The sequence below is a fragment of the Ictidomys tridecemlineatus genome, unplaced genomic scaffold, assembly GCF_052094955.1.
Source record: "Ictidomys tridecemlineatus isolate mIctTri1 unplaced genomic scaffold, mIctTri1.hap1 Scaffold_75, whole genome shotgun sequence".
Lineage (NCBI taxonomy): Eukaryota > Metazoa > Chordata > Mammalia > Rodentia > Sciuridae > Ictidomys > Ictidomys tridecemlineatus.
In genome coordinates, this window is record NW_027525461.1 from 569,640 (window position 1) to 594,853 (window position 25,214).

At 50.3% G+C, this 25,214-nt stretch overlaps 1 long non-coding RNA gene across 2 annotated transcripts; it reads right to left on the reverse strand.

Annotated features, from left to right (window-relative positions):
- Positions 1–20,693: 20,693 nt before the first annotated feature.
- LOC144374574 (uncharacterized) lies at positions 20,694–24,994 on the reverse strand. Of its 2 annotated transcripts, none has more exons than XR_013433946.1 (2): positions 23,522–24,994; positions 20,694–22,775 (listed from the first exon to the last, which is right to left on the reverse strand). It is a non-coding gene; the product is annotated as an uncharacterized LOC144374574 (long non-coding RNA). The 2 variants fall into 2 exon arrangements; XR_013433945.1 differs by having other exon boundaries at positions 20,694–23,129.
- Between the last annotated feature and the right edge of the window lie 220 nt (positions 24,995–25,214).

Sequence of the window (25,214 nt, forward strand, 5' to 3'; positions counted from 1 at the left end):
CTAGCTGTTTCTGTTCCATGGTAGTGTGGATGCTGTTCCTGACGGCTGCAGCTGAGCTGTTGCACTCTTGTCAGAAGAAGGCAGCCTCAACTCTGGCAGCTTCTGAACAACTCCAGCAGTCAGAAAGGTCAGGGCAGGAACAGGCAAAGGGAGGAGTCTAGGTGGCAGCCACACTGGTAACTGGCTTGGCCCCTGGACACAGGACTCAGTCAAGGCCAGCTCCATGCCACTCACAGGTTGTCCCCCAAGGCTGGGCTCATCCTTGTTTCTGAGGTGTCACTCTGGGCTATTTACCCAGTTCCCTGCCCTCGTCTTCCTGGTTTTGCTAGCTGTGTCTGTCCACCCTGATTTAAGCCATCCCTGGTCTTCTCAGTCCCCTCTCCTGAAGGGCCCAGGCTGGGCATCTGGGCGGTCCTGGGCAAGCAGATCCAAGAGGAGGCCGATGGATGTGGTTGCACAGACTCTGGCCTCCTTCTGGCTTAGGGGTCAGCACGCCTGGGCCCTCCTTCCTGCCCAGATGCACTGTCTGGAGTGACTATCATCATGAGCCATGAAGATAGGCCAGTGAGTGGACACACAGCAGTGGGGGAGAGCCTCCCTGAACTGGAAGCACTGGGGCCCCAAGCCAAGTGTTCACCCTAGTGTGGGGAGCTCATCTGAGAACAGGCTTGCACTGCTGTGAGCTGGGATTCAGTACTTGTCCTGCACGGAGCTTTACCCGCAGCCTGGCCTTTTGGGTCAATGAGTGACAAGCCGTCCCTGTCACACTTCATCACAATCCTCCATCAAGGATCACACCCAACCCAACTTGCGTTCCAACATCCTCATCAATGTGACCCTTAGATAGGAAGAGCTGGAAAAACAAATGGTCAGTCCTGAAACTTGACACACGTGTACTAGGTGTTAATAGCATCTTCATCACTTGTGGCTCACATTTGTACGCTCTTTTAGAAATTATAGATTAATTTCATATCAATTTGAAAATTTTAATCAGATTAATTTATACACAGCACTGTGCCAGATGCTAAGGGAATTTAAGAAAAATACGAAATTGGCCTATTTGAAATAAAGCCAAACAAGAGTTTTATTGAAAAGTTTTACTCAGAGTCAAGCACCGGCAGCGTCAGGGCCTACTCCAGCCTCTCTCCACAGGCGCCCTGGCTGGCGCACGGGGGCCAGGGGCGCCTGGTTTCATGTGTAGCTTCGCAGCATGATTCCCAGTCTCCCACTTGCCTGAGGTGTCACTGTCAAGCAAAAATTAGACACATTTAGGATGTTCACGTGGAATTTTCCCACATGCGTACTGTGTGAAATGATCACCTGTGGCAGCTGGGCAGAAACTCCATTAGACTAGCATATTAGATTTTTAGTAAACAATTTTACATTTTTTTCCCAAAGACATCAGTTGAGAAAATGATCTGCCATAGGAGAAAACAGAACCCTTGGGAGACCATGGGATACACAACATGCTGATTCTTATTTAGAATCTGCAGTGGCATCAAGCAAATGTGTCCCCTGAACTTGGCATGTTCCAGAGAGTGGTCATGTGGAACATGGGCTCCAGTCAGGCCACCGTTCCCACCTGTGACACACCGGGCTGGGACGACCTCCTCTCGTCCCACTTGTGCCGATTTGTAAGGTGAAAACAAACACTGTCTGCACTATGGAGTGAAAATCCTTCACAGCCAACCAAGGCAGAACACGCTAAAGGCTCGTGCCCAACCACCATGTGGGATCCTGGGACACAAGACAGTCTCAACACGCGTACACATAACGCTCTAATGCATCCTATCAATAGAGCAAAGGACACGTGAGACGTGCTTACAAAACAGATGGGAAGTATGACAAAATGCTCCCCCTCCGTGACAGAGGACTTACCCAGGGGCTTGGCAGGGACTTGCTCCAACTTGGTGAAGGCATGTGTGAAAGCGCTCAACTAGCATCATGCGTGGTTACAAACAACTGCTTTTTAGTAAATCAGGAGTCACTCGAGTTCCTACATGGCAGCTGTCAAGGTCACAGGGAGGGCGTGATGTAAGGCAGACTGCTTTCTTCCAACATCAGGAGGGTTTCAAGGGGGCAAGGGGAAAGGGTTTCTGAGGGCACCAAGTGCCAGATCCTTAGTTATGAAGACTGAGCCTCTACTGACTCACGACTAGCCTCCCACGTCATTATGGAAGCCTGAGTTCCTTCCACGGATACCAGGAGCCAGTGAAATAGGGAATACCAAGAGCCCCCTGGCAGCCTGACTCCTAATGATGCAGGACAAGTGCTCCTTCTCACACCAGCAGCCACACACCTTGGAGAAGCAACCCTGCAATATCTCAGACTAGCACTGTACACAGGTCAGAGAGACTGAGCACTGTCTGGTAACTTCAGGAACAGCTCAGCCTGGTTATGGGCATTTCTAAAAGGTGACAACACCCATCATAGCTAATTACGGAACAGTACTTTCTGCTAACATCAGATACAACTCATGGTGGTAAAGGGCATCTGTAAAGGTTCTCAGGAGCCTGGCGTAATCGTGAGACTGAGTGTTTTCTTGAAACCTCAGGAGCAGCTGACTTGGTGAAGAACATCTGTGAAGCTTATCACTAGCACCTTCTTAAGTATGAAGGATCGAGTCCTTCCTACTAACATCAGGAATTACTCAACTTGGTAAAGGGTATCTGTCCAAACTCACAACTAACATAATACTTAATTATGAAAAGCTGAGTAGGTTCTGCGGAAATCAGGAGCAACTCAACTGGGTAAAGGGCATCTGTAACAGCTCACGACTAGCATCACACATAATTATGATATACTGAGTACATCACACATAATTATGATATACTGAGTACTCGCTACCTACGCCAGGAACAAAGCCATTTGTTAACTGTCCTGGGTAAGAGCTCACAACTAGCATTGTACTTCATTATGTACCTCATGTGCAGGTCAAATTTGTAATGGGCATCTGTAAAGGTAGACAATTAGCGTCATGCTTAAATATAAAATCGTGTGTGCTTTCTACCTACATCAGGAACGACTTCAGTGCATCTGGGCTTCCCAGCTCCTATCACCTTGTACTGGAGGTCTGGCCAAGGTCACCTGACAGTACAGGAAAATCTGGATGAGAAGGGGGTACAGTAGCACTCTATTTTTACCTTGCTTAATTATATGTATGTAATCCCAAGAAAACAGCTAAAAATTCATCAGAATAAAGATGTTTGATGAAATCAACATACAAAATCAATTATATTTCTACACACATCAACAAAAATCAAGAAATTAAGAAAACAATTCTATTCACAATACTATTGAAAAGAAAAAATCATTAAAAATAAACTTAACAAAATAATTATAAACTTATACTCTGAAGATTATAACTGTTGAATTAATTTGAGGAAGCCTTTATGAATGAAAATGTCATTTGATCATAGATCAGAAGACTCAGCATCATTAAGATGACAATATGTCCAAAATGGACCCGCATAGTCAACACAATACCTATTAATATCCCAGATCCCATTTTTTGCAGAAATTGCCAAAATGATTCTAAAATTTGCATGAAAATTCAAGGAATACAAAATATTTAAAGCAGCCTTTAAAGAAAAACAAAACAAGCCAGATGCATTGGCACATGCCTATAATCCTGAGGCAGGAGGATTGCTACTTTGAGGCCAGAAAGACCTTAAGAAACATAGTGAGACTCTGTCTCAAAAAGTAAAAATGGTTGGGAATGTGGCTCAGTAGTTAAGCACCCCTGGTTCAATCCTCTGTTAAAAAATGAATAAATAAATAAAAACAAACTTTAAGGACTCATGTTTATCATTCCAAAATATGCTATATGCTAAGTAATTAAGACTAATAACTGAGTCAGCTGGAAAATAGAGACACTAATAAAAAGAGAAGTAAAATAGAAAGAAAAATACAAATATTAAGTGTTAATCATAAAAGGTTCACAGTCGCTGGCATCCCAATGTGGCCACAGCCAGTCCAGAGTGGGAGCAGCCTGGGACAGCCACTCCGGACCCATTTTATGTGATTTATTTCCTTGATATTTTCCGGTTAAATGAAAAACTGTGTGAGTCATCTTAACCTATCCCGTGTCAGGGCTGTAGCAACTGTCACCGCGGAGACATGGGAAGAGGGCGATTTAGGTCAGACAGACACCCTGAGCTTCAGTGTGGTGGGAGGGGGAGGGGGAGATTCAGTGTTGGAGGACTGCAGAGAGAAAGAAGTCCTTCTGCGGAAAAATAGAGGCCAAAGGTCTCGTCCTAGTGAGGGAAGGGAGAAAGCTCTTCCTAGTAGCTCTGGAGGGCAGGAGGAGGGAGACAGACTGGGCTCAGTATTCAGGGGGAGGGCACGGTCCTCACTGTTCCCCAGGACTGGCCCTCAGGAGTGTGCACCAGAGGCCCCTATTCCAGGATGGCCTCGGTTCAAAATGACTCCAGCTGCGCTGCCTCTTTTCCCAACAGGGTCACATCCTGAGGAGGAGGGGCTGGGGTGGGAGGGGCCCTTCAAGCCCCCCACCCACTCCCTGGCCTTTATTCCAAGAACAGGAACTGGGCCACATCCTGTTCCTAACTGTCCAAAGTCATGATTTCCCTTTAAAAATGACACACCTGTCTTAAATGAGTCTCAAGATCACTTGCAGATCTGAAATGTCAGTTTTCTACCATGAACTGTTTTCATGCCAGAATTAAATCCGTCAGATACTCTGGTGCCTTAGCTTGTAATCCCTGCAGAACAGGATGGAAACCTGAGGTCAGCAGCTGTCCTGTGCAGCAAGATTCCCAGGCTCCCAACCTACCTACCTTCGAAGAGGCACAGAGGAGACAGAAAAGTGATTAGCACATGAGCCGGAGGGGGCGAGAACAGGACGGGCTTCAGGAGGAACCTGACCAAGAACCCTGAAAGATGGCACCAGACCTGAGCGTTTATCAGCGTTCAATGAACATCTGCTGTGATTGTTCAAACCAACAGAGAAACGCTAATTTAAGGAAAGATGAGTTGGAAAAAGAGAAAGAAACTAGTGAAGGTTCAGAAATACAAGTCCCGAGTCCCTCCAAAAAGACCGCAGCCCCCACCCAGGTAGGCAAGGGCGAAGCACATCAGACAGGGAGACTCCTGCGTGGAGCCGGCTCCTCCCAGGAGAGTAGAACCCAGAGCTTCACGGTGTACAGACCCTAGCTCACCACAGGCCATCACTGCATCGTGGATAGAAAGGAAATAATTATCAGAAAGTGTGCTCCTCCTTAAGGAAAGGGTGCTCCAGCGACACCCAGGATGCCCGTCTGCCTCCGATGCCACCTGCGCCCTCCCCAGTGCAGTCGAGCTGCTGACAGCGCTAACCCTGTCCTCAACTCCCAGTCTTTCTCCTTGCCCTCCTGCAAAAGGCACATGTGGGGCGGCATTCAAGGGAGGTCCCGGAGCACCCTTCCACAGGAGCGTGGAGTGGCGTCCTAGGTTGGTACTAAGCACCCTTTTACAGGAGTGCAGGACCATCCAGAGCACCCTTCCACAGGAGTGTGGGGCGGTGCCCGAGGGTAGTCCTGAGCACCTTTCCACAGGAGCGCAGGACCACCCAGAGCACTATTTTACAGGAGCGTGGGGCCTCATCTGAGAGTGGTCCTGAGCACCCTTCATCAGATGCTGGCTTTGATGTCCGGCCAAGGCCAGCCCTGCTCAGCCAGGTGTTCCCAGAGACTTCAGCTTTGACTCCATTCCTGTCCTCAAAAGAATCGGTGGCCTGTGGTCGTGCTGCGTGTCTTCAGTACTGTGGTGTTTTCCAGGGCTCCTTAGGACTCCGTTTATCTGCTCCCTCCTTGGGGGCTCCCTGCGTCAGTGAACACAATCCATCACACAGAAGGGAAGCGGTCAGCCTGGAGTGTGCTGACTGGTTTCCCCAGGACTTTGGACCTAGCTTAATCCTCCCTTGGATGCTGCTGCTCTTGATAACAGCATGTGGGACAGAGGGTCCTGGTGGCTATTGGTGGCCCCACACGCCCACCCTGGCTTGGGGGTGAGGGTTCTACAGTAAGTGCACTCTAAAGGCTCAGCTCCCCTCTAATCCAGAGCCTGAGTTTGGGGAGGGTCACACAGTGACTGACCTGGCCAGGACATGTCTGTCCTACAGACCTTTATCAGGCTCACAGAAGACCCAGACCCACCTGGCGCCCAGGCGGACAGCAGGGGTCTATATACAATTGAATACACAGCCTGTTTCAATCTAGCATCATCCAGTCACAGCAATTATAGACAGCATAACTTAATTATCATCATCTTAATGGCTCTCCTCTCAACCATTACTTCTGACAAGCTGGGGTGGGGGTTGAAAACCCTCATGAGGCTTGAGACAAGAACTCTGGTGTGTGCGGCTTTGGGCGAGTGGGGTTTTGCAAAAGCAGCGTAGTCGAGATTCAAGTCCCAAAACAACATGTCGTTGACCCATATAGAGTGCAGTTCAGTGGGCTTTGGCATTCCATGGTGATGCACAACCCACAGCACTGCCAGTTTTAGAATCTAATTTCCTCAGGAAGAAATCCCATCCACTTTGTCATCACTTCCAGTGGGGCAGAGTGCCCGCACCCCGCTCCGGCGGCCACCACAGTGCTTCATGTCTCTATAACACCTGCTCCAAGGGTTTCTCTGAACCACAGCATACTGTGCTACAGGCTCTTATAACTGGCTTCTCCTGCTTAACCTGTTCTCAGAGCTCATCCACATCGAGGCAGATGTCAGTTCTTCATTACATTTTGTGGCCAAATGAGATCCCACTGCCTGGTCTGACAAATTCTTTATTCACCTGTCAAATAACAAACTTTTGGTCGTTTCCACCTTTTGAAATAATGGTGTTATAAACATCCGTGTGGCAGTGTGTGTGCATGTGTTTTCACTCCTCATGGAACGTGTCTGGGAGAACTGCTGGGTCACACAGTAGCTAACTCCGTGTTCATAGGTGAGGAAATGCACAGGTGTGTTCCAAAGCAGCTGTACCCTGTTCACTCCCTCCCGCACATGAGGTTCCTGACCTTCCAGGAACCGACAGTTCATCCAGCCCTTCAGGTCTAGCCATCCTGCTGGGTGGAAGTGCTGCTCACTGTGCTGTGCTTGAACCTGACTTGTGAGTAACAACGTCCAGAGTCTTTATCTATATGCTGACTGTGGGATCTGGGTTGTGGACCTCAGCAGAGCACCCAGCACCAGTTTCAAAGGAGGAGGCCCATGGAGCAGGGACTGAACCTGACGCTGGGCAGCAGGCTGCTCTCCGGTGCCAGGACCACCTGGTTTAAAGGGAGTGTACGTAGACACTGGGCCTGCAAATCTGTGGAGCTCTGGACAGGCGGCACGTCTCTGCTTCTTCTCTCTGTAACCCCTGGAGTTAACAGGTTGTGCTCCTGGTGAGGGAGAGTAGAAGTTGTGATGTGACACACCGCTAAGCCAAGTTCACAATAATGCACCATTTTTTACTCCAGAACTCATAACGCAGCATGTTTTTTGGTACTGAGAATTGAATCCAGGAGTGCTGGACCACTGAGCCACATCACCACCCTTTTAATTTTTTATTTTGAAGCAGGGTCTTGCTAAGTTGCTAAGGCTAGCCTTCAACTTGCAGCCCTGGGCCTCAGCATCCTGAGTTGCTGGGCTTACAGGGGGTGCCCTCACATCTGGCTTATACTGTGATTTCTAATATGGTATTTCATGTCACGGTGGCAGTGACCTCTCCAGGTTGGTATTCCGTCTTCTTTCAAGTGGAACTGACGTAATAGGAGATGACTCAGTTTCCCAAAACTGCTGATGGTGGATGAACTGAAATGACAGGTTCTGGGTGTTCTCTCCCCCTGGTCTCCCCAGGAGCAAGGGTGTGCCCTTGGGGAGTCCACAGGTGGTAGAAATGAAGTGAATATGCCACTCTCTTGTCCCTGAGGCTGTCTGACTGGAGAGGGACCTGGGGAGCTAGCACCTGGCATTGTCAGCAGAGCTAAGTGTGTTCCAAGAGCAATGTGAAGTGGGGCAGGAGCAAGCCCTTGGTCAGACCCTGCAGTAGACCCACACCCTGGTGGATAGGAGTGTGACCTCTCCTCTGTGTGTTGGAACAGAATTACTAGCTGTGTCTTGTATAGCTTGCACAGGTCACGTAACCACTGTGTCCCGAAACTAGTTTCACAAAGCGAGTCTTTCTTTTCTTTCTAGTGCTTAGACTTAACAAAGCAACTGCCCAGTGAATTAGCATCCATTTCCCTTGGCTGGTGGTAGATTAATTAAGCCTAGTGAACTGGCTTGGCATCAGACTGATGAGGATTCCAACTCTCCATTTATCTGTCTACATCTATTCAAGAAGGTTTGATCTATGCAGGCCACAGTTTTCACAACTGACATGCACAGGCCATTGTGACTTGGAGACAAGGACTCCTTCGGGATGAAACATCTAGTAAGGTGTCTGGCAAAGTCAGTTCTTGGTAAGGACAGACAAAATACTAGTATAAAGTAATGTGCTTCCCAGCCTGAGTGTGCAGGAGGTCAGCTTGGTAGAGCTCACAGTTGGCACCTGAAGGAGAGTAACCATGTCTAAACAGAAAAGGAATCCAGTGATGGGGGGACTGATATGTAAGACCATCTTCCAACCATGGCCAAAGTCATCAGAGCAAAGCCCAGGTTGTCAAACTCATCAAACATATATCATGTTGGTCCCCTGAAGGAATGAGAAAGAAATAATCCATAGTTATGGCAAATGGGTTTATTTTGGATAGGAGACCATTCAAAAGTAAGACTGTCTTTAGTTAGGTGTTAGATTATAGCAGTGATCATATCCGGTATATAGAAGCTTAGTGCCCCTAATCCCCAGAGTGTGGATAATTCGTGTGTGCGCATGCTGACAGTTTGTCTCACTAGTCACTTTTCAAAAGTTAAGAGGGCATCTACATACTTGTATTCTTCTATCCATCCACCCAGCTATGTTTTCATTTACCCATCTACATGTCATCCATCCATCCATCCATCTATCCATCCATCCATCTATCCCACCAACCATTTTTTCCATCATTCTTCCATCCATCTTACATTCATCCACTAATCCATCGGTATACCCTCTCATTCATGTACCCTTCTATCCATGTATACACTCATCCAACCAATTCACCCAGCCCAATGTTTATTTAGCACTTACCTATGCCAAGGTAGATATTAGGCATGAACAGTCATGACCCTGTACAATTCCCCTTGTAATCAAATAGGCAGATGTCAAAAAACAATTACAACAATCAAGCACACATAGAATCTGTCAACAAGGAAATAAGTACCTACAAAGAGTGGGTGTGACAATCTACCCTCAGGATAACAATAACTATTTTGTGTGTGTACCAAGGATTGAAACCAGGAGTGTTTAACCACTGAATTACATCCCCAACCCCTTTTTAATTTTTTTATTTTAGACAGGATCTCATTAAGTTGCTGAGGCTGATTTGAACTTGTGATCCTCCTGCCTCAGCCTCCTGAGTTGCTGGGATTACAGGCGTGTGCCACCATGCCCAGCAGCAATAAGTTTTGAATTCCCAATAAAACCAATGTTTCTGAGCCACGTTCTTACCTAGGTGGTCTGGGGCATGTGATGGCTGTTCAGTTCTCCCAGGATGAGAGGTGTGGATGATATACTTCTCATTATTGAAGGCTTGCTCCAAATCCTAATTGCTGACTGATTGCCCTATCCTTCACTCTTAGGTTGTTTCCTTGAAGCCACCTCAACTTGTGAAGCTTGAATTTTCTCATGCAGGTTAATAATCTTTCTTCATTTCATTTTGGCACATTCAAGAGAATCATTTTTTTCAGCCCTCATGCATCAAAACTGCCTGTCATAGGCAGAGGGAATGGCAGAAGTGGAGGAGGGCTGTGGCTGCAGGATGCACTCGACTACAGCAGGCCCAAGGGTCAGAAGGCAGGCCGAGCACTGTTGGCACCTCTAGCCACCGTGTGCAGGTTCAGAGATCTGCAGGGCTGTGGTCCCTCGGCAAGCTGCCCATGAGCTGCACAGGGAGTCGCTATGAGGAGGGGAAGGGGGTCCAGGGAGCACTGAGTCCAGCCTTCCTGTTATTCCTCAAGGCAAGGAAGGCCCTGTGTACCAAAGAGAACAGAGGACCAGAGTGTCCTTTACAGAGGAGCCCCTGGCCTAGTGACATGGGGAGGGTGGCCTGGGAGCAGTGGTATCAGGGTCAGCACTGTGAGGAGTGCAGTCAGTGGCCAACAAAGCTCCAGACCGGACAGCAGATGTCCTGGATTGCTCTGGAGGCAAGGGAGCTGGGCCCTAATAGCCCTGCAGTGGCCAGCTGTTGCTGAGGATGTCCCATGAAGGGCAGTGAGGCGGGAAAGAGCTCTCTGCAACCAGGGCACTGCCCAGGAGGGACTCAGGCTGCAGCAACAGATGGCTGGGTGGAGGGGTGGGCAGCTCCCAGACACGGCCTCTCTTCACCTGTTAAGGACAGGTGAGTGCAGTTCAGGACCATCCTGACCTCAGCTCCACCTGGCTGCCCCTCCGCCCCTCCCCACGAAGGTGTGCCTCCTGGGAGAGCTCTTCCCACTCCCCTGGGTTTGTTCCAGGCTGGTCTCTGTCCCACTGACCCAGTCACCACTCTTCCAAGCTGAAGGACGGCTCTTGGGTACTCACCACAGTGGAGAACCCTAGTCCTCAGCAGACAAAGCCAGCCACGTCCTCAGCAGACACCCTCCCTCGTGCTCCTGTGGCTCCCCAGTCCTTCCCACACTATCCCCGGTCCCTTGGAAAGTGTCCTGGCCAGGCTCCCCAGACTTGTGCCCTGTGGGTCTGTTCTCTGTCTCTTGGTGGTGCTGCTGGTGACATTTCCCCTTGGTCCATGAGATTATTTAATTCAAACCTGACATTCCCCTTCTGTTGGGAGCTCTGTGTGTAAACGCAGTCCAGACCCAGAGCTTGGTAAATACTGCTGGTGTGGGTAGATGGAGGGTGGGTGAACTCTTAACTAAATCCACGGAGAGGCAGAACACAGACTCAGGAGCCGACGCACAGCTTTCAGGACCAGGGTTCACTTTGGTGTTGAAGGCGTGGAGCTTGAGAAGTCTCCCGACAACCCTGACCACATGCTTGAGTAGGTGGCCGAGAGGTCTGGAGAGGGCACGAGTGGGCAGAGAGGAGAGCCGGGATGGGACCCAGAGTGCCACCAGGCAGGGAAGCAGGTCTCACAAAGGAGCCTGACAGTGCTGGGCTGAGTTGTGTCTCCCCCAGAGCATATGTTTAAGCAGCAGCCCCAGCACCCCAGAATGTGAAAAGAGAACATTTATAGAGACTATGAAGCTGAAATATTCTGGGGGGAAGATGTGTCCCCCTGGCCAGAACCTCCAGATTTTCCTCTCAGCCTCTGGCCTTCCCTGGCCTCCCAGTCTGCTCTGGGTCCTGCTCGCTGGCTTCCTCTGGGAAGGCCACTCAGGACCCAGTGGCCTGGAGCCCCTTCATCGGGGGTTGTTGGACCCCAGCAGCACCGCGGGAAGTCCTGATTCCCAGGCCGTGGTCAGCCTCCCGGGAGCTCCCAGGGATGCTCCTGCTCCTCACGGAGTCCTGCCCTGGCCTGGCGGGCCCTGCAGAGCCTGCTGCTACCCGGCAGAAGTCCTCTTTCCCCTCTTTGAAAACGTCGCTGCGCAGACATGCTCTCTGCTCACAGGAAATCTCTCAACTCAGTGCTTTTCTGCTGACTTGGTGAAACCCCTGGAGATGTGGAGGGCAGGCCCTGGGCAGGCTGGTGGGCCGGGCTCCGCAGCTGGCGACCTCCCGGGCTGCGACCTGTGGGCTGCTGAGTGGGGTGCTGCCCACCCGAGTCTCATAAAGAGGGTGCGGGGGTGGGTGCCAGGGAGCTAGCCACCAATTGGAGACCCAGCTGCCATTCCCATGGAGATTCTGCACTGAGCCCTTGCCCTTTACACTTACCTTCTCCCATGCACCGTAACCTCCATTAAGCAGAAACAAAAGATTAATACGGCAGAAGCCATTTAATGAGCTCGCGCTGGCAGAGGATGGCTCTTTCCTGCAGTGGATTCCTGGAACAGCAAAGCAGAGGCCGCCCGCCTCTTCCAGGAGAGCACCAGGCCTTCCCGGGCCTGATCCGCCCTGCAGCAGATGCACAGCTGGCCTCTGGCCTGGGGAGACCCTCTCCTTTTCCTCTGTGTAAGGTCAGAGCAGATGACGATGAAGGAGACCTTCCTCCAACAGGGCCGGGGCAGGTGGGGAGCCAGCACCTGTAGGTCTCCGGCAGGAGATCAGACCCCAGGGACCCAGGGATCTCATCCTCTGGACGTGGCACGAGGAGATGGAGTGAGCTTCTCATGCTGCCCACTGGGACACAGATTGACGTCTGACCTCTGAGCCACAGGGAGGGGTCCAGGGATGCTGCAGAGTCCCTTCACAGAGGCAGGTTGAGGGGAACCGGGGAGATCTGCACCTGCTTCCTGTGTCTCTCCAACCCTTTCTCCTTTCATGTCCCCCACACTCAGCAGCATGGGGTGGCCTCTCTGGAGGTCCTCCGAGTGCTCAGCGCTCCTTCTGCTTCCCGAGCACGTGCCCACCCAGCAGTGGATCTCTGAGGATCTCTGGATGCCTTGCTCTTCTGGAAGATGTAGCCCAGCCTCAGGCGATGGAGCTGGCATAGAAATCTGTGGCTCTGGGGCACAGGCCCCGGTGATGCAGCACTGAGAACCTCCTTTCTGGACAACTCAGAGGCTCTGCGGGGCCCTTCTCAGCAGAGCACAACACAATGAGCAGGGCTCCTCTCAGGGGCACTGCAGAGACTGAGCTGGAGGCCAGTTACGACCTGGAGCACACAGCGCTGCCTCTCAGCCGATTTACCAAGAGTCTCCCTCATTAGAAGTACAGGGTCCCACCTCACCCCTGGCCTATGCAGGCCCTAGGAAGTGGGATTTCTTCGAATTCCCTGTATTTGGGATGTGAGGCCCTCGGGGCATTGCCAGGTTATTAGGTCAGGTCTCTGCCCTGTCTCAGCCTCGGCCCTTGATTCCACTGGGCCTGGCAAAGCCATGGCCTCTCTCATGGCCCTACCACTTTTCTCTGCAGGAGCCCTGGATGTGGGCAGCACCAGGGCTGCCTGAACACATAGTCACTTGTGGGCTGCTTCCCAGGGCACCAACACCAGCATCTCTCCAGCTACAGCCCTGGGTGGTGGCTGGTCAGACAGTGGGGGACAGCATCCAAACAAGCCAAGTGTGGCCAGGAGGAGGGCAAGGGTGAGCTCAGGCCCTGATCCCGAGAGGCAGGCTCCTCCCCGAGACCCTTGCTTGCTGGTTGGGCTACCAGGTGAGCCCAGGGGTCTCAGCAGGGCTCAGAGGAGAAGAGGAAGGAGGCCTTGCCCCCCCCAGGTGGCCGTGGTCCAGTGCTTCCAGTGCAAACTCAACTCCCTATGAGCACTTTAAGTCACATAAGAGCTTCACATTTTTTCATGGAACATGGCTGTTTGTTGAGTTAAGAGTGTTGGGCTGAGAGGAGGGTGGCCCTGACAGGGGTGGGGGCTCTTGTCCCCACAGCTACATGCAGACACTTTGGTAAGTTGCTGGTCATCTGAGCAGTGGGCCTGTAGCTGCTCAGCTCTGACAATTGGGAAGTCCCCACGGAAGGACTCCACACAGGCGATGCAGGGGATATGAAAGTAGGGTAGCACACACTCGCAGACTCCCAGGAAGTTGGACAAAGACAATTAAAGCAAAATTTTGGTATTTTCCTTGAAATTTGAATTAAAACCAGATATGGTTTCCCAAAGAATGCAGAAAGTAAGAAAGAGAGGAAAGAAGAATAAAAAGACCTCGTTCTGGCAGCAAGTGCCTGGTCACCAGGTGTGGGGCCCTCTCAAGGTGGACACTCTTTTGTTTAGGTTAGTGCATTTGCCTTTCAACCTGACCTCACCAATGCCAGGTAGTTCAGGTCTGGCCAGGTTTGGTTGAAGAACCCCAGGGCTCTCCTCTGGGACCCTCAGGCCGTGCTCTCTCTGGCGGCAGTACGGGGAGATACTGGGCCCAGGGGGTCTCTTCAGGTCCCTTCAGTTTTAGTCCTTTCTTGGTCCACACTGACTGTGCACCAGAACTGGAGGAGGAGGGTGCTGAACTCGCAGGTGCAGGCCAAGAGGGGACCCCAGGCCTGGTAAGGGGCTGGTGGGCCCTGCAAGGCCAGAGTCCCCTCTGGTCTCCGAAGTCTGCCCCAGCCCTGCCCTGGGAGCCCTGCCCTGGGAGCCCTGCCCTTCACCCTGAGGTCAGTGTGCTGCCTGACCTTTCTGCTGAAACCGAGATGCTGAGGACCGAGGAGGTCTGCGTGCCCCCCGAGCTCCCAGCTGTGTGCTGCTAAAGGGGCAGAGCGGGCCGGTGGCTTTCCAGACCAGAGGCCGAGATGGCATCGGATTCCAGGGAGACCTCATTAGTCTTTCCAGGATTTAGTCCACTGCAGATGAGGTTCCTTGGTCCCAATTCCAGACCCGTAGTCTAGTCTCTGATTGGATTTTCAATCTTTTGAGAGATCTGATCATTTTCCCACAGTGGATACACACATTAAAGTTAATCAATGGACACAGATTAAAGCTGAAGCTGATCTGGAATAAACTGTTTTCTTTCTGAGAGGAACCCACCTAGACTGGTGGTCTGCACCTGCCAAGTCTGAGGCCTGCCTCCAGCTCCTCCAGGAAGGTGAGACGTGCCCCCCGCCACCGCCGGGCACCTGTGAAGTGGGCAATGCTTCCTTCTCCCTGGGTTGTGTCAAGGCCACTATGTGCGTGCCCTGAGGCCTCATGTGTAGGGTGGGGAGGGAACCCTGACCCTCTGAGTGGGGGTTTGGGTTCAGCCTCCAGGCCAGGGAAGGGCTGTGGACATGATCCCCAGCGGCAGACTCAGGAGAAGGCTCTCAGCGGTTCTCAGTGAGTGGGAGGTGAGGGCCACAGTCCAGAGTGTGACCAGGGACGATGGCCACAGTCCAGAGTGTGCCACAACATGGAGTGGAAGGGAGTGAACGGCCCCTTTCCCCTAGCAAGGCAGGGCAGCTTCCCATCCAAGGGGCCGCTCTGAGAGCCGCTGGACAGAGTGTGAAATCTTGTCATAGAGACTGCACAACCTGCCTCCTGGCTGAGCCTCAGGAGGGCTGGAGAGCAACAGGGCCAGGGCCACCAGGCAGGGTGCACCTCACTGGCCTCCTGTGTCACTGACCTCCTGTGTCACTGGGCCTTCTGTGCTGTGCCCAGCAAGGACCAGGAGTGGAACAGGCCAACTCACGCAAGAGGGTCTTGAGAAGCCTGGGATTTGAGTTTGGAAACGTAGCAGTGTGACAAGGGCTGTGTTCCTAGGCAAGCCCTTGTCACTTGGTCACTCTGGGCAAAGAAAGATCTCTGTGCCTACATTTCTTCCACTGTATCATTAAAATTTTAAGTCAATCTCACAAGCCGTTTTTGAAAACTAGAGACAATACCTGTGCAGGAGCTTGATGCCGAGAAGCACTGGATTACTAAGGAATACCTTTTATCATCAAAACCTGAAAACCCACATCTCTGATCCAGCCTGAAGACCTGCCCCCCAGAATAGCATCCTGGGAGCCAGATGCAGCCCCACACACCCTAGGGGAAAAGTAGACCTCTCCTCTCTGCCTTCTGGGGAAATGATGAGAGGCTCAGGTCAGAGTGCAGCACCAAGGGTCCTGGGCCCCATTACCCCTCCTGGCCCCAAAGGCCAGGGCTCAGGGCGGTCGTGTACCATGCCCCAGCTCCTGCCACTCAGAATATTCCCACCACTCAGGGTATTCCCACCACTCAGCCCACAGCCCCATTCTCCTCTCCACCCCAGCACAGCCAGGCCCTGCTGCTGACCAGGCCAGCCAGGAACCTGACCTCAGGACCTAGTGGGGACATCTCTGCCAGTGTACTCACTGGTGCTTGCAAACATGCCACACTCTTGAGGACGTGGATGTGTGTTCATGTGCACATTCACGTGTGTGTGCTTCTGTGTTCACACACAGAGACATGCACACACATAACCTTGTCTCATTATCATCTCGCATTATTCACCCACTTGCCTGACCTCTGCATCTGTCATTAAAATTCTGTTACTCCACACCTCACATAAGTATCATCTCCTCTGCAGGTGCCTTAGAATGACCCTCTCTGACCCCTCCTCTGGTGCCTGCTGGACCACAGAGAGGGCAACTGCACAATGCCTGTCCTTATCTGCCTACTGACTGCAAAGTGCTTCAAGGACAGGGCCCAGGTCTGAGCCACTTTTGCCTCCACAGTGATTGCTACATTATCTGGGCCACAGTAAACTTTCATATAATGAATAAAATAATGGACAAATGAAGTTAATAAAATTCCTATATAAATAATTCATGGGAAGATGAACATTGCTGTAAACCATTAACTCGTGTGTATGAATGTAATTAACCCCAAGCAGTCACTGCTAAGCGTGACTATGGGACCAGTCTCCCAGACTGGGCCACAGACAGTCTCTGGCTGCACACACCACAGGAAACCTGCGACATCTACCTGCAGCCATTCGACCACTTCCCTGAGACACCATTGACCTGTGGTGGAAAATGAACCTGCGAATCTAGGTGGTGGATTTTCCTGTGTGTACATGCAGCCACCTCCTGACAGGGTACAGAACCCATCCACCTCCTGAAACAATGTCCCTGTGTGTTCTTCAAAGTCAGCCACCCAGAGCAACATCCCCAGGCCACATGGGCTGTCCCTCAGGGAGGTGAAATGTCAATTGTGGTCTGAATGCCTCTCTAGAGGTTGCGAAGGTACAGGGGATGTCCCTGCCCAACTTCACTTAGTGACAAAGCCAGAGACTCCTCCCCCAGAGCCAGCTCTTGGTTGAAATGGTTTGGGGAGGGAAGGACACTAGGTGGGTCCTGCAGTTCCCAGAATTTCTATTCTCTGGTGCCTTATGGTGGAGCTGGCTCAGGGCATTTGCTGAGTGATGAAATATCAGTAAATGCAGTCCCTCTGGGCTCCTGTCTGTGCCTGTTTCCTGTCCAGGACCCTCACACCCACCTCAGTCACAATTGTTGCTTTTGTGTTATTTCCTCACATCTGAAACCCAAAGAAAAAGTACACAAATGAAGTCATTTGGTTTCACAGATTCAGTAAGTACCAGGAGTCCTTCTAAAACTTGAAGAAATTCTTGGAAATTGGTGTTGTTGAACATTAGTCCCCAGGAAACTTCTAGGCTTGGCAAGAATTCAGAAGTGATGGGAACATTTGTTGACATTAACCACTTAACAGTGACTCATCAGTGTCATGGTAGGAAGGTTCAGTGTCAAAGTCAACGTCGTAGCCCCTCATGAGCCTAATGCCCAGTCACGTATCTGGATCACCAAGTTGTAGGGCATGTACATCCTGCAGGATTGCACCCAACAGGAAGACAAGATGTGCACTAGGTGGTGATGCGATGGCTCTGCACATGCAGGGTCAATCGTTCTGAGCCACAGCACTGCATTGTTGGACAGGAATTGGGTGCATACGAAGAAACCTCACCACCCGAGCACAGACAGGGCTCTGCTATGCTCAGGGAAGGCTGTTCCTGGTCAGCCTTTTCTTTCTGAACTCTCTTCTCTTAAGAAAGATCTCCAGTCTTGATATGCACCTGCTCAGACTTGGCATGTACTGAACCCTGTGATCAGCTCTCTGCACCACCTTCTCAGTTTGAGCTCCCGTGGAAGGCTGGACCCCGTGTCCAAGGGGTGTCATAGGCCACTTTCTCCAGGAGCATCTCTGCACAGGGAGGGGACCTGCCCCCGCTCAGCAGATGCATGGGTCAGGCTGTCCAGCACTCTTCACTGCCCCATGGTCACTTTCACTGTGCTGGAACCACAATAAGCACCCGCCACATCGGCCTATGAGGAAAACTGTGGTGGGTCCAGTCTGTTATCAGGTGGCCACTGGCCTCGAGGCCCGGGCGGCATGACACACCAAGGCTGCAGCAGGTGGCAGAGAGCCACACCCTCCTGGTGAGGAAGCAAGAGAGTGAGAAGGGTCTGGGGTCTGTGTCCCTTCAGAGGCAGGCCCCAGGACCAAAGGCTGGCACCTCCCAATGGCATGCTGTAGGGACAGGATCCAAAGCCTAGCATGGAGAAGTCAACGGTGGGTGAGGGTGTGATGTCACAGGGCAAAATGCAAAGGCTTTTGAAATGCAATGTTTTTGTCGTTGTTGTTTTTTTACTTATTTATGAAGTAAAAACAAGCATTTTGACCACACCAGGGAAGAACAAATTCGAATGTCAACCCAGAAGTCATGTGTGGTCACACCTGGTGGAGTGCGTTGTGGGTCCTTCACTTGGGCATCAGCCACCAGTAGAGTGGGCAGTGCTTGGGCCCACAGTCGCCGTGCCCTGAATTATAGGCAACATATAAAACCCTTGGCTGTGACCGAGACCCTCAACCCCACAGGTCTTCCAGGGTCTCTGGACCTAGCACAGCGCACGGGGGGTGGGGTGGGCATGAGTGGGTACCTGGGTGTGTGTTCACAATTTGGGGAGTAAAAATAGACAGGATTCACCAAATTTTAAGACAATGTACCCAAAGTGACAGAAGCTTTAATCATGGAGGCCTTCAGGGCGATTTGGTCTCTGATGGAGAAATGCATGCGATTTTCTCAGGGATGGCTTGGACAAACCAGCTGACTATGAATCAGGCCAGAAGAAACCCTGGAGAAGCAGGAAAGTGGCCCCAGTGGCTGGGGCATTTCTGGGGTGGAGAGGGACGTCCTCTCCTCTCCCTGACTCACCGGGGCCAGGTGTCCTGGCGTGGAGGTCCCTGATGCTGTCCCTGCCCATAGGATTCCTGGGTTGACATTTCTGCTCCCTGCACCTCCACGTTCTTCCCTCTAAGACTGCCCACCGCAGCTCTGTGAGGACTAAGTGTCACATGTCCCTTCCCAAGGTGCCAGTCACCAGGCTGTGCTATGCACCCTGGCCATCCCTCCAGGACTACTAACCATGCTCCCTGTCCTGAGTGAACCCCCACTCTGAGACTGCCCTCCAGGATCTGCCCTAAGCTTTTTCTTGCAACCCTCAAAGGCCACGCTTGTTGGTCCCTCTTGATGTCTAACCAGATGAGATGAACCCCAGAGAGCAGCCCCACAAGCCTGCTGCAGAGAGAATGGCCATCACTCACTGCTCTCATGCAATAAAGGGTCTTTTTCCCACTTCTATTTGAAGTCGAGACTTTTCTCTTATTCCTTATATGTCCAGTTATTTTTAAGGACATAGAAATGACATTTTACATTTTTCTACACTATAATTAATTGTTTGACAGTCCTACAGAGGCATCTTCTGGAAAATGCCAAAAAACAAATAAACAAACAAACAACCAATAAGATGAAACAGAAGAAAACAATAACAGGAACTCACCAGGCAGGTGGGGTAGCCTGGGGGGCCTTATGTGCCGGGCAGAGTCAACTTCTTTCTAGGATTTCTGTTCATGTTTGTCCAAATTATGGTTCCCTTCGGCAAATCAGGAGAGAGATGAATGCTCTTTAGTCTTTTGAAGGAATTATGGCTCTTTTTGCCTCCTTGTGCAGGTGTGTACCTATGTGTGCTTGTGTGAGCACATGTGTTCATGAGTATGCATGCCTGTATGTATGTACACACATGCCTGTGTGCATGTGTGTGCATGTCTCTCTGTGTGCATATGCGTGTACGTGTGTGCATGTGCATGGGTGTGCACCTCTATGTGCACCTGTGCATGTATATGTGCATATGTGTGTGAATGTCTCTGTGTGCACATGCATGTACATGTGTGCATGCATATGTGTGTGCATGTGTGCATGTCTCTCTGCGTACATGTGCGTGTATGTGTATGCATGTGCATGTGTGTGCATTTCTATGTGCACCTGTGCATGTGTAACTGCATGTGTGTGTGAATGTGTCTGTGTGCATGTGTGTGTACGTGTACATGTACATGTATGTGTGCACATACACATGTGTACGCATCTTTCTGTGTGCACCTGTGAATGCGTGTGTGTCTGTGTACACCTGTGCCTGTGCATGTGTATGCATGTCTCTGTGCACCTGAGCATGTGTATGTGTGCATGTGTGCCCATCTCTCTGTGTGCACGTGTGTGCATGTGTGCACCTGCAGGGCTGGGGTTGGACCGGGCTGTGTGTGCCAGGAAAGTGCTCTTCATTGAGCTGCTCTGGTCCTATTTCTTACTTAACAACAAGTTTAATGTCTGCCCTTTCCTCGCCGTCCTCCTGTAGTGCCTCCAGCATCCCTTACCCTCCTCTCCTTTCCTTTTCTATCAACTTTTCATGGAGAAAGCCACCAGGCTCCAGGAGAACAGTGTGGGGCAAGCAGCCCTCCAAGTTGTCTGCCGAGCTGCCAGCCCAGGATTGGGCCCTGATCCACTGCTCGGAGTCTCAGCACCGAGCACTCTGTGTTGAAGTGCTGGGCCGAGCGGCACACTCCATCTCCTGAGAGAAGCCGAGTCCACGTGCACTTGGACATGGTGGTCCCTGGTCCACTTGCATCTCCAGCTCACTGTGCCTGTGGCCCCAAGCAATTCCAGGCTCCAGATGCAAGAGCCTAAGGTCAATATCTGAGAAAAGTGCTACCTGCCCCGGGCCTTAGTCCTAGGTTTTTTTCATATCACCTTATCAGGAAAAAAACCCAAAGATGTTTTAATTAAAAGTAATGATAATCAGAAAAAAAGAATGGCTATAAAGTTTATGATTTTATTTCCTCTTTGAGAAAGGAGAGCCATAATATTCTCATGCAGATCAATCTCTTGAATACACATTTTTCATGACGATAGGAAGGAATTCAGATGCAAAGTGGACCACATGCCGTCTCAGGCACAGGAGCCCCTTCATCTCCCCTGTGGCATCTCACTGCATTGCCAATCAAACAGCTCACAGAAGTTGCCAACAGAAATGCCCAAGTCCCCTCTTCAGCTTTACTCTGTGTCCTCTTCCACTCCAGGCACACCTGCAGATTTTAGCGCATGTGTGTCTGTGTGCTCTCTGTATTTCCCGAATGAAGAAGAGTTTATAAAAGAAACACAGGTAGAGGGATAAGAGTGAACTCTTTCCATCTCACACTTTTCAGCACTCTTTGCCTAGAATCCGGCTGATGTATTTATTGTCTTAAAACTAAATTACTCTGCAGATGACATGATTATGAGTTTAGAAAGTTCAGAAGTTTCTGCAAACTACTAGAATTAAAAGTCAAGTTAGCAAGGTTACTGTCTGCACAAATCAATCAAATTCTCATATAATAAAAAATGCATAGTGGGAAAAATTTATAACTACACGTATAAAACATACAAAAATAAATCAAACGCAAGTGTGCAAGACCTGACACTGAAAACATCCACATCCCTGAAGGCTACCAACACGAGTGTGTCCCCAGGTGGGATCTGTGTGGGGCCAGTCTGCTCCCCATATGCACAGCACAGGGCGAGGGTCTGGGGCCATGTGCCGTCCACAGGGAAAGCCGATTATCCCTATCAATTCACAGGTAAGTGCAGGTGCACTGCAGATCTCAATGTGAAAAATAAAGCCAAAGTTTTTAGAAGAAACAATAGACCATCTTTATGATTGGAGTAAGCAGAGATTTCTTAAAAAGGAGAAAAAAATTGAAGAATTTGGACACAATAAGGTTAAGTACTTGTGATTATCAAAAGACACTATTGAAAGAGCCAAAGGATAAGCCCCAGAGCAAGGGAAAAAATACTTGCCACATGCCCATCCAACAAAAGATTCACACCCGAAAATGTAACACATCTGACCAAATTAAAAAAAAAATAACAACATCATTGGGAAAAAACACAGGCCAAGATGGCCAATGATCACAGTGAAAGGCACCAGACTTTACCATCACGAACATGCACATCAGATTTCAGAGGGAAACTGAATTCCCCATCTGAAAAGATAACATGCAACAGAGATTCACTGTCAGCTCCGGGGGTTGTGGAATGGCGACGCCCATCATCTTGTAAATGGTAACACTCTGGAAAACAGAGAATTGGTGGACTGAATATTGAACAGCAATATCTCAGCAGCTGGGAGCCGCAGACCATGCAGGGACTCGTGGTTGAGCCAGTGTTACACGTGAAGCTCTAAGGCAGCAAAGACCACTGAGCTGTGACTTCTTGCAGCAATGTGACAGATCTTAGGATGAAGAGCCAGGCCCAGCGACTGCCTCCTACAAGACTCTACTGTGAGAATTCCAAGAGGAAAAACCAAGGTGGCATCATGGTCAGAGCAGTGGCTGCCGCTGGAGCAGGCAGCAGCGGTGGGCCCAAGGGGCTAGAAGAGAATTCCGGGAAAGGCAGGCGTGTTCTGCTCATGAAAGTCCACTGTATGTGTGCTGGACACCTGTGACTTCATTCTATAGCTCAAGGATGCCCTTCTTCAAAAAGAAGTCTTCCAAACTATGTCTCTTCATATAAAACCACACACCTTGATCACGTAATGATTCTTCCAAACTTTTATTTTGTAAATGTGATTTTTATGCCTTACTGGAGTTCAGAATTCTTGACCTGCTTGATAATCTTGCTCACATTCATCAGGCAGCTCTGCTGTATTAATTCTGACTCCCAGAGAGTCTTCAATATAAAATTTACACATTCATAAAACTTTTTTTTTACACTCTACCTTCAAGGTCTCAATAAATTTTGGCATTTTTGTGTTGAGAAGTGTTTTCATGTGAAGTCATCTATCAACAGTGTCTTTCAGCATGAAATGCCCACCGTGGACTTCTCCTGGGTCCTCTCAGGCCCATGGTGCAGGTCCACTGCAAAGGAAGGGCAGCAACACACTTTGGAAAAGAGGACCCTGTGGGGCCAGGCAATCCTGCACTCTAGATCCCATGTGCCTCCTCCCACTTCCCCAGGAGCTGTGAGCCCGCTGGGTTGCCTGGCACAAGAGCAGGCTTCCTTTCCCTGCGCCTGCCGCCGGCCCCTCGAGGGCCCCATCCAGGGAAGGGGAATGGCCTGCAGGAGGTGGATGGGTGGCCCAGGCTGTCCTCTGTCTTTGGAGCCTGCCAGGGGTGGGCGCCCTGCTTCCAGGCCACAGATCCACAGGCCAGTGAGGGCAGGCTGGGTCTTATCAGCTTCCTCCAAAACCTTTCCTCCTCAATCTCTCTCTCCTTTAAAAACAACAACAACAAACAAACAAACAAAATAGTGATTCTAAGGGTTTCAGGAATATGCAAATTCCTCTCTCCGACATACCAAGAGATCCATGGTCTTGGTTCACAGTGGCCGTAGTATCTATGGATATCTTACTCTGATCATGTGTCAAGAAAAGGAGGGCAACCACAGAAGTGGTCTCTGCTGCCTGCCCACCACAGAACCTGGTCGGGAGCCAGTACCCAACTGTAGTTCAGAGCCTTCGGCTTCTGCTTGTCCACCTCTTTACCCTGCGACCTGCGCCCTCTGCACAGCGCTACCAGCCCAGCCCACAGACCTGCGCAGGAGCAAACACTCTGGCTCAGGCCCACGGATGGTTTTGCGAGTGCTCCTACCACGTGGCACTTACACTTGGCACGGTGCAGCCTGGCTTGCTGCTGGGTTCTTGTCCCCTCCATGGGCAGGTAGGCAGCTGCCCCTGCGAAGCCATGCAGCCTTGCGGGAGCCCTCGGGCTGGGAATGCATGCTGTTCCAAGGCTGCCGTGATTATGTGAACTTGAAGCAGTGCTTGGGTCTGAGAATTGTCCTTGAGTGTGTTCTGCAATAAATTATTTAAGTGAGATGTGAAAGAAATAATTGGTTAATAACCACAATTGGGATTAAAGAGTAATTTTGATTTTCAAAAGATGCTTAAAAGGATAAATATTCATTTGTCTCTTTTTGCTATTAAAAAGAAATAAGCCTCCTTAAATGACTTCACATAATGGAAAAAATAGGTGGGTTTAAATGCTACCCTCCTTTTGGAGGTGACAAGCCATTGTCAAAGCTCCTGCTGGTGGCGGGCACCTGGGAGCAGGCCACTGGCCTGTGCGTTGCCTCGAGGGCATGGGCTGTGATCACTTGTGTTCTACTTGCTCAGTGAATGTGCACTGCGCAGGACAAAGACAAAATCCTGCTGAACAAAGGACACCTTTCTGGCCCCAGAAGGGGGCTTAAATTTTAGATGCTTAAGTGACCCAGCTCAGGCCTTGCTTAGCAAGAGTGTAGGGCACAGAAGCACAGTGAAGGGGTTGGCAAGAGCTTTGCCTTCCAAATCGGCCAAGTAGCAGGAGCCCTGGGGTGGGGCCTGCAGAGGGAAGCGGACCTGGGCTTTAGAGAGGAAAGGGAAGGGCCAAAAGGAAGGAGATCTAGAGGTGAAGGAGGGACCCGCACCATACGCTGTCGCTCCCACTTGTGCCAAGTCTGGCTCAGTCCTGGCAAATCCTGTGCAGACCACGGGTAGATTTTTAAAAACTACATCATCTGTGTGGATGCTACCTGGGTAGGATTGGTGCTGTCCTTCCTAGCAGTGATTTATAGGACACTGAATGTCTAAGAAGCAATCAGATTTCCAGGTAGCTGACTGAATTCAGGTCCTCCTCAGTTGTAGAACCACAGGGCCACCTTTGTTTCTCACAGTGGTTTAGCCAGGACTTGAATGTAGTAAGTGCTCAGTAAGTACTTATAGATGTAGTAAGTACTCAGTGAGTCTTTGTAGATGTCGTAAGTGCTTGGTAAGTATTTACAAATAGAATAAGTGCTCAGTAAATATTTACAGAAGGCCTGAGCACAGAATTCAGCTTTCTCCCCTTTTGAGCACAAAAGGGAATAAAGATTTATTTCAAGTTCTGAGGTTTGGGGTGTTTGGTTTTAGGAATGTGTGGTCAAGACCTTCAGGGCTTAATTCTACAGACAACCAGGTACTGTGTCAGGACAACTGAGCTAAACCTGAAAAGGGTTTGATCCAGGCATACATTTCAAAATTATAGCCATGAATTCAGGACACTTGCCAGGTCTAATTCTGGAAATTCTAGAAATGCTAGATTCTTTCCGTGCAGTAATAAAGGAATACCATTTCATGACCCACAGCTGATGTTTGGTTTCTTACTCCATTTATAACCAAGTCACTTCCCAAATTCGATTTCTTCCAAGAAATTTCCAATCTGAAAGGAAGTCCAAATTAGCACAGAAGCAGCAACCTTCTTGGCACAAGTGATATTTAGGAAGCAGCACTCTAACCCTCCAGCAGCCGTCCTGTGGGAAACACTGCTCATGTGTGCCTG